Source organism: Tupaia chinensis, unplaced genomic scaffold, assembly GCF_000334495.1.
Source record: "Tupaia chinensis unplaced genomic scaffold, TupChi_1.0 Scaffold000255_1, whole genome shotgun sequence".
NCBI lineage: Eukaryota > Metazoa > Chordata > Mammalia > Scandentia > Tupaiidae > Tupaia > Tupaia belangeri.
In genome coordinates, this window is record NW_006159735.1 from 14,520 (window position 1) to 27,281 (window position 12,762).

A 12,762-nucleotide genomic window follows, 5' to 3' on the forward strand; every position below is an offset into this window, starting at 1 on the left:
GCTATGTCGCTGGACTCTCACGTAGTCGACCGTGGTTCGAGTCCCAGACCCGGTGGCTTAAACTCACACCGGGCGCGTGTGCGTGCGTGCCCAAGATCCCGAGAGGAGAATGGAGGAGAAGGGATTGCGGTGTGGCCATACCCCTGGGGGGTGATTTCCTGCTTTCTGTCTCTCTGTCTCTCTCTGTCTGGCGAGCGCACACACCCTATAGCAAAAATCTCTCAAAAAAAAAAAAAAAAAAAAAGAAGGGTAAGGGGCAGTTGGAAAATTAGTTGTTTTGCATAAGAAATTCTACAGGTTCCCTAATCTAGAGAAGTTGGGCCTCTGGTTTTCAGTCTGCCTTGACTTTCACTTTCATAGCAGGAATAGCCTATTTGAAAACTGGCATCTCTGAGCAGATGTGTACTGAATGAATGTCCAGCTTTCTGGAAGGGAGGCTACGAGCCCATGCCACTTGGGGAACCACTCTTCCAAACCTGTCCCCTTCTTGCCCTACTCAGTCTCGAGGAAACCATATCTTCCCAAATCATGCTGCTTCCTATTCTTAATAAGCCTCTGTTTCCTTCTTTTTCACAATTAGACCGTGCCAGTTTAATTCCTTGTTAGACTCGACCTTCCAAAGAAAGGCTGGGTGGCACAAAAAAAATACAAAGCAAGTGCTTATTGTTTTCCTCTCCTCTGTTTACCCCTTCTTCCTCCAAGCAAAGGCCATAGGCATTACATGGTAATAATACCTTTTCATTATGTCCACTTTCCTAAATCATCATGAACAAGGCAGAAGTTAAAAAGCTTAAAAGAAAGAAGCAAAACATTTAAGGCACACAAAAATGGAAAACTGTCTGTTGAAGATAACGTGTATGATCATATCTTTAACTGCACAAACACACAGTGTATTCATGCTGGGAAAATTCATTTTACAAGCTATAATACTATCCAGTAATTGACTGTATCAAGTAAATAATAAATAAACAAACTATGAAACAACAACAAAAAACCTTAATAGATTATGAGGCCTCAGTGGCCCAATGCTATTAAACATCTGAATTTGATCACACTTGTCCTACCTCAGTGCTTGCCTTGCAAACTTCTCCAAAGGATTTGTTTTCCAGGGTAGATTACCTATAGGGGGGAATGAATAGACCTGCTGATACCATTTCTGTGGTCCTCTTGGCATTTATAGTTCTTATTGAAAATTAATAAGTTGACATTACTGATCTTTATGGGTTGGGTTAATGAGCTGTCCCAGAGATGTGGCCCCACTTTATGTGCTGACAGAGTGGTTTTAAGCTGAGTCTGCAAAGCTCAAGGCCAGACTTGGCACCAGAGTAAAACCACCAAGATAACGATTGTCTTTCTAGAAGGCATCTTGGTAGGCAGCCAGCGTGTCTCTTTCGGTGACACTTGAGGTCCCTGAGAGACTTCATCATTATTGCATGTAATTTCTCACTTACCCATTTATTCATTCATTCATTCGTTCAAGAAACATAGAGTTTTACTTTAATGCTAGAATGAATGGTTTTTTTAAAAAACTTATCTACATTATAATGCTGTGAGGATTATAAGTGATTCTAAATAGAAGATAAATGCATCAGCCATCACATTTTGTTTTTTGATTTTTTTAGTTTAAAAGTAAATTTTTACATACTTACTTTTTAGAAGTGCAAAAGAAGAAAACACTTTCTAAATGGGGGAGTAAGGACCTCCAAAAATTTCTCCTCTATAAAAGCAGTGAGAATACTGGTGGAAGAGTCTGACCCAGTGGGGCCCCAGGATCTGTCTGAGCCCCCTTGCTTTTGGTCAGTTTAGTACGTTGGCAAGGCCGCTACTGTATGCCCCCCCCCCCCCCCCCCACTGCTTTTGCTAGCCTTGCTGGGAAGCGACCCCCCTCTGACTCCCCAATATACTATTATAAAAGAATTTCATAGCTCTCTTATACATCTTGAGTATATGATAAAATTTTTTTAGGAAGTCCCCCAACTGCTCCTCTTTGCTCTGATTACTTATTATTAATTACAATGCTTTATTTTTATGGTCACAATAGAGGGTGGGCTGAAGTTTTTTTTTAGGCAAAAATAATTTTGACCTTTGGAAGGCCCTTTAAAATACATTTAAGGTAAACTTAATCTTTTTTTTATGTAAAATAGGATTAGGCTAAAACTGGCCCAGGACACTCCCGCCCTCACTAAGTGAAATAGATAAATATATTAGGATTCCTCAAATTAAGTTTTAGATCCCTACAAAACTGTATAAGTATCATTCTTTATTAAAATCCATAAGAACTAATATCTATACTTGAGATTTTCTTTTCTCAGCACCATTCCCGGTAATTACAAAATGGCTGCTGCACCGCATTAGCTGATAATCATCTCTGCTTACCAGAACCGCTTTCCCAAAACTGCATTCCATGGAGACCCACCTACAATTGCAGAACTACACTAGACCCACCCTTAATCCAACCCTGAATAGAATCTATGTTCTCTATTGTTAAAACTTTATGAGCTGATAATTAAAACATGTAGTCCCTCTCCCTTTACTTGCATGTAACACGTTTTCAATAAAAACGCACGATGATTCCTAGCAGTTGTCACTCCTCAGAGAGCGAACTTTGAAGGGTGTCCGGCATAGGACGTGCATAAAAAGGCACCGAGGCCTTTGTCTTCTGTTTGCCTTCGCCACCTCCATCGAGATAACCCATCCACGCTGAGGCTGGCAAACATTTTCAAAATCAACTTTTTTTTTTTTTTTTTTTTAATCTCTAGAAGTTAATCAAAGGCTTGCAAAAATCTGAGAAGCATTTAATCAAGATAAACAGCTGAACATCAGTAAAAGCAGTGAACTTCAAGGTAACTTAATGTGTCCTAGTCCCATCCCGTTCTTGCCACCTCCATGATAGCCCGAATGTTAGCAGACTCCCAGCCATGTAACTGTGAAAATGCAGCAGACTAGCAGCTACTGGAGGGGACATAACAGGTTTGTAACTCTTTAAGAGTCACATCCCCAAGCACCGTCTTTATTTGACTTGTCTCTTCTTTCCTGGGAAAGCTTCCTTCACAAGATCCTCTTGTCTGCTAATACGTTTTCCACATTCTTTTAGTACATTCAGTGGCTGACCTGTGCACTCCGGCCAGTCTGCCACTTAGTGTCACTTACATCATTACAAAAATAATTTCTTTTTTCTGAATTAGCAGTCCATTTCTTTGCTGCTTACTCTCAGACTTTCTCTATGCCTTCTCCAGAGACACTGTGCAGAGCTTTTAATCTACTTGGTTGTCTAAGTCCCCACTGACCAACAGGAGGAGCAGTCGTTAGAAAAGGTGGGAGTAGCTGTGCAACAGGAGAAAAAAAGAAATTGCCTACTGAGATACTGACTGTCTTCTGCATTTTTCTGTCTCGATTTCTGCTCTCTCCCGTAATGCTTTATGTGAGGAGACAGCCTCTATTTTTCTAGAATACCAGGTTGTTTCTTATAAAGGATTAAGTCAGAGTGATATTTCTTCTCTATTTCCTAATGTTTATGATGATCGGCTAGCTTTAGATTTTATGACATCCTCAAAAACAAAACTTTCTTTTTGTATATAAACATTTTTGAGTAAAGACTAATAAGTGGTAGAAATGGGCAAGTAAACCTAATCCAAGGGGGGAAATCCAGGATTGTCTCACTTGTCGCAGTGGCAAGAAAGCAGGTAGGACTGAAGGAGGGACATATTGGAAGACTACGCAAGACTCTTCTTCCTCATCCTTCTCTCTCTCTCTATGAGCCATTCTCTCGGCCCTTGAGTCAGCATGGTAAAACACATGGTGAATCCATTGCTTTTGAGTTTATATGTTGCAAATTTAGCTACAGGAAGAGGGACCAGCTCCCTCAGACATATTTCAGATTTCCAGGAAAGAGAATTAAACCGTCTCTGTTCAGATGCCCACTTTATGTTAGGATCACATTGTACAAAATGGCTGCAAAGGCCCTCTGCTACAAGAGGCAGGAAGGAGGTCAAATAGAGAGAAATGGAGATGGCACAAAATGACACAAAATAACACTGACAGAGAGAAACAATAGCCAGAAATGTCTCTAGAGTAGTGGGTGTGGGAACACACCAGAGAAGGTTAATATGAGATAGACTATGACTTAAAGCAGACGTAGTCAGTGAGGATAGAGATAGGATGTTACACCTCGGATTTCTTCAACAGAGAGAATGACAGAGCTATAATTTAAACATGTGTCATGACCTAATAGAGGGAAACCAAGGCATCCTCTTTATTCCTCTCATACCTTTTATTAGATCCCCTGCATTTTTACCATTAAATATTATACAAAAGCATAATAATAAAGTGTTTAGAAAAATAAAAAGATGAAAAATGTGTAGAAATTTTCTCAGGTTTTAGTTGTAGTATTTTGCTTGGTTGGTTTAAAAAAAATCAAACTAAAATGCCAGAGAAGTTGCAATGGAAAGCTGGAAAAAAGAGGAGACTAAAAATAAAATAAAATATGAAAATATATATTAGTGCATAAAAGCATTCATATAGAACTTGAATAGCCTTAATTTAAAATAATTAATAAGTTAATTTTCCAATAAAATTTTAAAAATTTCATTGAAGTAAATGTTACAGGCTATAATTTGATTCTATGTAATGTTTTAATCTTAAGAAACACACTGTAGCTTTTGGTCAAACCGCCATCTTCCAGTAATTAGCCAAAATGACAAGGAGAGGCACCCAATATATGTTCTCTAGGCCTTTTAGAAAACATGGAGTGGTTCCTTTGGCAACATGCAAATCTACAAGAAAGGTGATATTGTAGACATTAAGGAAATGGGTACTTTTTATAAAGGAATGCCCCACAAATGTTACCATGGCAAAACTGGAAGTGTCTACAATGTTACCCAGCATGCTGTTGGCACTGTTGTGAACAAATAAGTTAAGGACAAAACTGTTGCCAAGAAAATTAATGGGCATACTGAGCATGTTAAGTATTCTAAGAGCAGAGATAGCTTCCTAAAATGTGTGAAGGAAAAGGACCAGAAAAAGAAGGAAGCCAAAGAGAAAGGTACCTGGGTTCAAATGAAGTGCCAGCCTGCTCCACCCAGAGAAGCACACTTTGTGAGAACCAATGGAAAGGAGCCTGAGCTTCTGGAAACTATTCCCTATGAATCCATGGCATGATGGGTGTTAAAAATAAACTAAACTATGGCTTATAAAAATGTTTTTCTTAATTGAAAAAAGAAACATACTATAGCTATAACCCTAAAAGTCGAGACTTGTTATTGTTTGTTGGATTTCATTACTTTACCTTATTCTCCCTAATGTCCACATTTATTTCATGATTTCAAAACTTTATGTGAATTGAGATTAAAGAATACCTGATATTTTACCTTTTATTACACCAAGAAAACTTGAGGCTCTTAAGACATTTCTTGCTGAGGGTGGGGGGGAGGTGGTGGCATGGTGATTTGAGTCCTGGACGTGGAAGCTTGCTTTCTCACTTTCTCTCTCCCATTTTCTTGAGTGCACATGCCCTATAGCAAAATTAAAATAATAATAATAGATTTTTTAAATTAAGTAAATATTTATAAAAAAAGACATTTCTGGAAATTCATGGACCATGCTTACAGAGCCATCATAGAAAGAAAAATGTAGCTGATGGTGAAGAAATCTTGAGTCACCTCTTATATTTTACCCTCTAGTTTTCCTGAGAAACAGCACTTAACTTTCTTCCTTCTCCGAGAACTGTATTTTTTCTCCCACTACACATACTCTCCCTGGTATCAGAAGGCACAGTCATCCTCCACTAGCTCATTTCTCTGACAAATACTGAGCATCTGTTATGTGCTCTGTGGAAGGAGGGGGTATGAACAACCAGAAAAGAAGCGATGTGTGATGGCGACTGTGTTTCGTTCATAAAGGAGGGGACAGTAGACTTGGGCCTTGAAGGACGAGCGAGAGTTTCATAATAAACAGAGGAAAGATGTATCACATTAAGGAAGCAGTCCAAACAAGGGCTTCTGTGGATAAAAAGTTTACCTTGAATTGTATGGAGATAGAATAGAATAGAAATCAGTCTTCAGAAACTGCTGTAATGTGCCATTTCTCAAGATAGAAAGATAGCGGAGCCCTTGTTTTATGTTCACCTCTTTTAGGATGGGAAACAGATGCTTCTTAATTTCTAACATGAATAGTATTTACTATCTATTTCACTTTTTTTGTAAGTCTCTTCAGCTTCTCTTCATCTTTCTTTTAATATAATTATCAATGCTACACAAAAGCTCCCTATGAAGGTCTTAACTCTGTTGGAGCCTAGGGGAACTGCAGAAGTAAATATCTCGTTGCCCTCTTTTCAGTTCACAGTACACTTTCCTCTTGTTCAGTGTTTACTGAGGGCAGGGATTAGGCCTTAAATGTGTTGATAGCCCCTGTGCCTACCATATGGTCTGATATGTAGTAGGTGTTTATAAACTGTCAGCTCCTTTCCTAATGAATGGGTTTGTGTAGTCATGGTTGGAGTACAAACACTGGTTTGTAGAAGTGTTTGTGTGTTGCTGAAAGATGGCAGGAGTGAGGGGGAGATGTGGCCTCCTGTGGGGTTTCTGAAGGATATAGCTTACATGAACTGGCTCCAAAGCTCCTGCCCCTGATATACTCTCACTCCCGTGTATATCTTGGGTTCACAGGTAGATAGGCCCTCATGCAGCATTAGGGGGCTAGAATCAGCCTGTATCTACTGCATTCTTTGACATTACAGTGAATATTGGTTCTTTGTGAAATTTTCCTTTCACTGGGCAATTTGAAATTTAGATTTATTATTTATTATTGCTCTCATTATTTTTTAACACTTATCTTGTAACTGGTTGAGATCAGGGTAAATTACCTGGAGATCCATTATGTTCTTCTGTTCTCAAGGTAATTAAATTACTCTGGAGAGGCTCCAAAGTGTCATGTGGAGAGGGTTGGCTAAAGATTCTACGAGAGAATTGGAACTTGACGTGCCATGCATTTTTCAGATTTATATCTTTGAGCAATCACCCACCATTGAGTTACTTATAGAAGTTCAAAGAAGAAGACATACATTCTCTTTGGTAATGATGGACATAGGAGTGTCTGAACCTGTGAATTAGCTATTGTTTGAAAGGAGAATTGGCATAAATTGTATTGTAACTAAAGTTGTCTTTGGTTGACTTAGTCCAACATTTAATGGGAGAATATAATTAACCCTCTCTGCCAGATCAATTATTTTGGCTACTTAGGGGCATATTCTTAAGATAAATCATAATGATGAGCCATTTGTTTGCCATCGTATAAAAAGGAGGAAGAGGAAGAGAAGGAAAAATCAAAGTTCTAGTATTCCAAATCAAAGTTCTAATATTTCCAGTTTTCTGTTACCTGTCATTTGATTTTTATTAGGTTGAGTAAATAATCAATAAAAATGTCTAAAAATTTGACCCTAAAGACAATATCACTTTCATTCGGTCAAACTAACAAGCTTGAATACTAACAAGCTTAACACTATCAAATAAGCCTAGCCTCTTTCTGGGCATGTCAGAACTTTTCAAGGATTTTACAAGTATTTTTACTTCAAAATTTTCAACCTTTTCCTTTTTCACATCTTTAATAAGAACTGTCCATGAGGTTTTCAGTATACATCTCTTGGGATTAATTTTATGAATACTCCCCATGGTATGGACAGCCACCATCTGTAAATGTTTAATGAACTCTCCGTGTGTGCCTCATTCATTGCATTGTTGGAGGTAATTTGGAACTATAAATTTTCTGACATCTGTGCTAGACTCCTATAGAATTAACAAAATATATATAAAATCAAGACCCTCAGACAAACTCCAAACCAGTACAACGTGACTTTTTCAGACCCCATTCCTAGTATTTTCCCAAATTAGTTTACAAAGAACCATGAGATTCTTAAAGGAATATCAACCCGGAGAGAAAACACAATTTTGTGTATTTTTCAAAGACTGTAGCAACTGCCTGATATTAGTCAGATGAAAGTGATGGATAGAATTATTCTTAATGTATTTAGCATCACAGTTAAGCTAACGTGCTCATTAAATAACAACAGCCAAGTCAATTTCCGTAGTGTTTAGAAGACTGGAAAATAATTTGTATTTACCAAATAGAAAAGGATAGAGACCAATAGAGAAGAAAAAAAATGATCGCCACCTTTTGGATGACAGAATTTGAAAAACAATACCAAAAGTTCTACACTCGAATAATTTTACTTCAGGAAAAAAAAAAGAGATAACGAGTGCCGGATATTTTTCAGAAAATCAATTTGTGAAAAAGGATATTTAGCAGTCAAGACAAACTAGATTTATTCTAAAATGAGTTAGGAAGTAAACTTATTATTCGCTGCTGCTACTACTGATATCTGAGAGGTACAGCTGTGGACCTCTCATTAAGAGAAAGATTTAGAAAATTAAAGAAAGACTACAGTGAAGAGAACACAAATAATGCAAATTATTAAGGGAACAATGGAATTAATTTACACGGAAAGATTAAAGTAGCAAAGACTGTCTAGCTTTGCTTATAAATGACTCAAGGGAGTCATAATAACAGTCTACAAACATTTAAAAGGTGTAAAACATCGAGAAGGAGCAGAAATTATTTAGCACGATGCCACATGGGGATAATCATAAATAGCAGTATAAACTTGAAAAGGTTATCCAAAAAAAAGCTTCCAACCGATGAGCGCTTTTCAAATGACTGATTACTCCCACTGAAGTTCTGCAGGTTTCAAACATTTGGCTTTTCAAGCAAGGAAAACACAAAAGGTCCTCCTGGTTATTATTTATGAGTTTCCTCAATCTACCAATATTCTGAGATTCAGATTCTAGAGAAGTAGAGGCGGTCTCAGAACCTACTTAAGGCAAATTCATAAGAAAGCTTGAATTAAGAAATTGTGTCTGGCTTATTAGCCAAAGGTTCTTGCTACTTGGTCTTGCTTGTGCTGATTTAATTCCCTCTCTATCTGGTAAATGCTTCCTCCTTCTTTCAGACTTAGCTCAGATGACATATTGGAGAAGACTTGGCCACAAGGCGGGGTTGGGCAGTAGGGGCATTTGGTCTGTGTATGCTAACACGTCGCCCAACGTGATGGAATCCCAAGTTAACTTGTGTCTCCCTTGCTAGACCCTGGGCCCAGGGCAAGGGTTGTGTCTTAGTTATGTCTGCATCCTTGGTACTTGTCAAGGCACTGTGACCACCGTAGGCACTCGCAAAGTTTTTGTTATATGAATGAATGAATGAGAAAAAGGTATTATCGATGATGTAACTCTTGTATTTAACTCTTCTCCTTTTGAATACATTCTTTAGTTGTGAGAGGTAAGTTTTTAATTCTTAGGTTTCTTTATACCATTTTTCCTCCAACTTGCTATTGGGTATGTGCTCACAAGAGAGAGAGACAGAGAGGGAGAGATAGAGAGAAAGTGAGAAAGCACACACACACACACACATCCCACACACAGGCAGGATAATTATGCCATATCCTTTTTCCTCCACTCTCCTCTCGGGGTTTTGGGCACTTTTAAAAAAAAAATTTTAAAGAGTTATTTTATTTAACTTTATTTACTTATTTATTTTAATTTGACCAGAGAGACAGAGAGAAAGAGAGAAAAAGAGAGAGAGAAAGTGAGAAAGCAAGCTTCCAGGTCTGGGACTCGAACTGCGGTTAATGTGGGAGTCCGGCACCCTTAACCATCACGCCACCTGCCTGCCCATTTTGGGCACTTATGCACACATTCCTGGCATGTTTTTCTAGTTTTTCTAGCTGAGTCTGGAACTTGAACAATACGGTTGGTCATACGGGATCCAGCTGCCTTAACCTCTGTGCCATCTGGTTGACCCCTCTTTATACAGTTTTAAAAAGCAAGATTAAAGATGTCTTTGGAGGACTCAGCTACTATGGGGCAGGCAGTATGACACTCCTACGTGATACTGGTGCCAAATGGGAAATCTGGGTTAGGACCTCATGTCAACTCAAACATGCCAGGCAGGCCCATGTGTACCTGTGAACCTAGCCAGCTAGGAGCTCAGGAGAAGGATCATGGTGTACAAGACCCTGGTAAGGGTCCTTGTCTCTCTCTTTCAGGCAAAAAAAAAATATATATATATATATATATACACACACACACACACACACACACACGTGTGTGTGTATAAGCTTTAAAATGCTATCTTTGAAGAAAAAAGAAGAGAAAGATTATAAAGTGAACCTCTATGATCTAACTAGAATGGGTTATGGTTTGGGGAGCCTCAAGGACTCTGAGCATGTCCTCAGCAAGCATAGGTTCTCTCTCTCTCTAATAATGGTGTCACTCTTAGAATATGGCTGGAGTCAGCCAACTATAGCCACCAAGCCAGCTCTGGCCCACCCTCTGTTTTTGGATGGCACATTATCTGAGGATGATTTTTACATTTGTAAATGGTCAACAAATCAAAAGAAGAGTAATACTTCGTGATGTGGAAATTACATGACATTCTAGTTACAATCCACAAATTCCACAAATAAAGTTTTACTGGAGTGCAGCCATGATCATCTGTGTTTTTATTGTCTATGGTTACTTTTGTGCTACAACAGCATAATTTGAGAAGTTTTGACAGAGATTGTATGGCCCATAGGTCATAGACTAAAATATTTACTATCTAGCCATTTACAGAATGTTTGCTAACACCTGCTTTAGAGAAATAATGGAGTTCTACCACAGTGTAGACAAGAATGACAGCTTGTATCTTGATCAATAAACTAAATCTTTAAATAGTTACTGTTATTTTAAAAATTAATTCTAGAGTGTTTGTGCATATAGGAGAGAGACACCCTCTGTAGGGCTCAGTCATGCTACAATTCCCTCCCTCTAGTCCTTCAGCTCGCCAGGATCCTGGGCACATGTGCACACACTGGGCATGTTTTCAGGCTGACTGGGCCAGGGACTCCAACGGTGGTTGCATGTGGCTTCTAGCACTATAGTCCCTTATGCTACCAGCTGTGCTGTAGAGGTTGAACTTATACAATTATTTTAATGAGATCACTTAGTTACTTACTTTCTGATTTTTTTGCCACTTTCTATGACAGGTAGTAGTGAAATAGTCATTGTTTAAAAGTTTGAAGCCAAACTTTAAAAAAAGATATATAATTACATTTAATTAAATGTTTCCGGAGTTAGATTTTTAGCTAAATGAAGCAATGATGTTTTTAATTGATCTCATTAGAGATCAATAATGATTTGATTTGAGGTCAAGTTTTACTGAAGTAAAATTGTTTGAGAAATATGTGCTATATTTTAGAGAGCGTACTTTGAGAGGTAAAGTCTGGTTTGAGATCTGAGGTTACTGGCTTTGACTCTGGTTAGTAGCACTAAGTTACAGTCATCTCCTCTTTGCTCATGAAAGGAATCAGAATTATATCATAAAAGTGTAAGATAAACTGCACTAGTTCAAAGTGGTAAAGTAGGAGTTCTGTCTCCTAGGTTTCCTGCATCCAGCTTTATCAAGAAAGAGTCTCTTTAGGAAGGAGAGCGCCTGAGCTCCATGATTCTGACCTGAAATAGTTGGATGAATAAGTGACTGTCTTGCTAGTGATCAGCCACCTAGGAACCTAGCTAAATATTTATTGAACCATTTTGTACTTTCATCCTGGAGTCTTACCTTGTAAGGATTATAAATGCCTTGATATCATAGCTTATTATCCATGTAATTCTAGCAAAAAATAGTGTCTATAGAATTACCAGTATCAAGGAGTTGAAAATTAAGTTGGTCTTAGATTTGTTGTTTCATCTTGATCTATCATTGATATTTGACAGTGAATAGAGAAGTCCGTAAAACCTGTTTAACAATTTGTTATATCTCCTTTAGTTACTTGGGTTTTTAAGGAAAGGTATGAGTATGTGTATATGTGTGCATGTGATTTATTTATTTGTAATAAATCAAGATAGATAATTTTCAAAATAGCATTGATTCTATTTGCGAGATATTACTGAGTTTGTGTTTTTATTTTAATGCCGAAGGGCTCATGTGTACACCAGAGATCAAGAGAGAGAGACTTCCCAATGGGGCTTGGTCATGCCACATTCCTTTTCATCCATTTTCTCATTCCATCAGGATCTGTACATGTACCTGGTGTGTTGTCACCACAGTGGGGATTTGAACCATGGTCAGCCATGTGAAATCCAGTTCTTTCTGCACATTGTTTAACTACTGTATACAGTGCTGGCCCAAGATGTTCCTTTTTAATTAAGGTTAAAATATAATGAAGTTTTTCAGTCTGATTTTCAATTATTACATTTTTTTGAACCTAACAATTTTGGTACTATAAATTATAAAAAGTAATAAAAAATGACATTCGAGATATTATTTTCTTATAATTAATATTTTATAATATAAAAACCGTTATCCCCCCCCATGCATTCTCTTCTCGTTAATAATGTAGACTTGACTAGAAATAATTTTTTTTTCATTGCTGGCTTTAGTACTACATTTAATAATTTATAAGATGACTGGCAAAATATAAATAAAATCCAAATATTCTTGAGAAATGGTGGCTAACACTGACTAGGACATTATTATGTACCTGTCATTCTCCTAAATGTTTTACCTAAATTTTCTCTTTTTATTTTTCCAATGGCCTTATAAAGTAGGTATTTTAATTATCCTCACTTTATAAACTGAGGCAAGGAGGGAATAGTTTGTCCAACATCATGTAATAACGGTGGATTAATTATTTAAATTCAGATTGCTTAAAACAGAAGTCCATCATTTTAACCACTG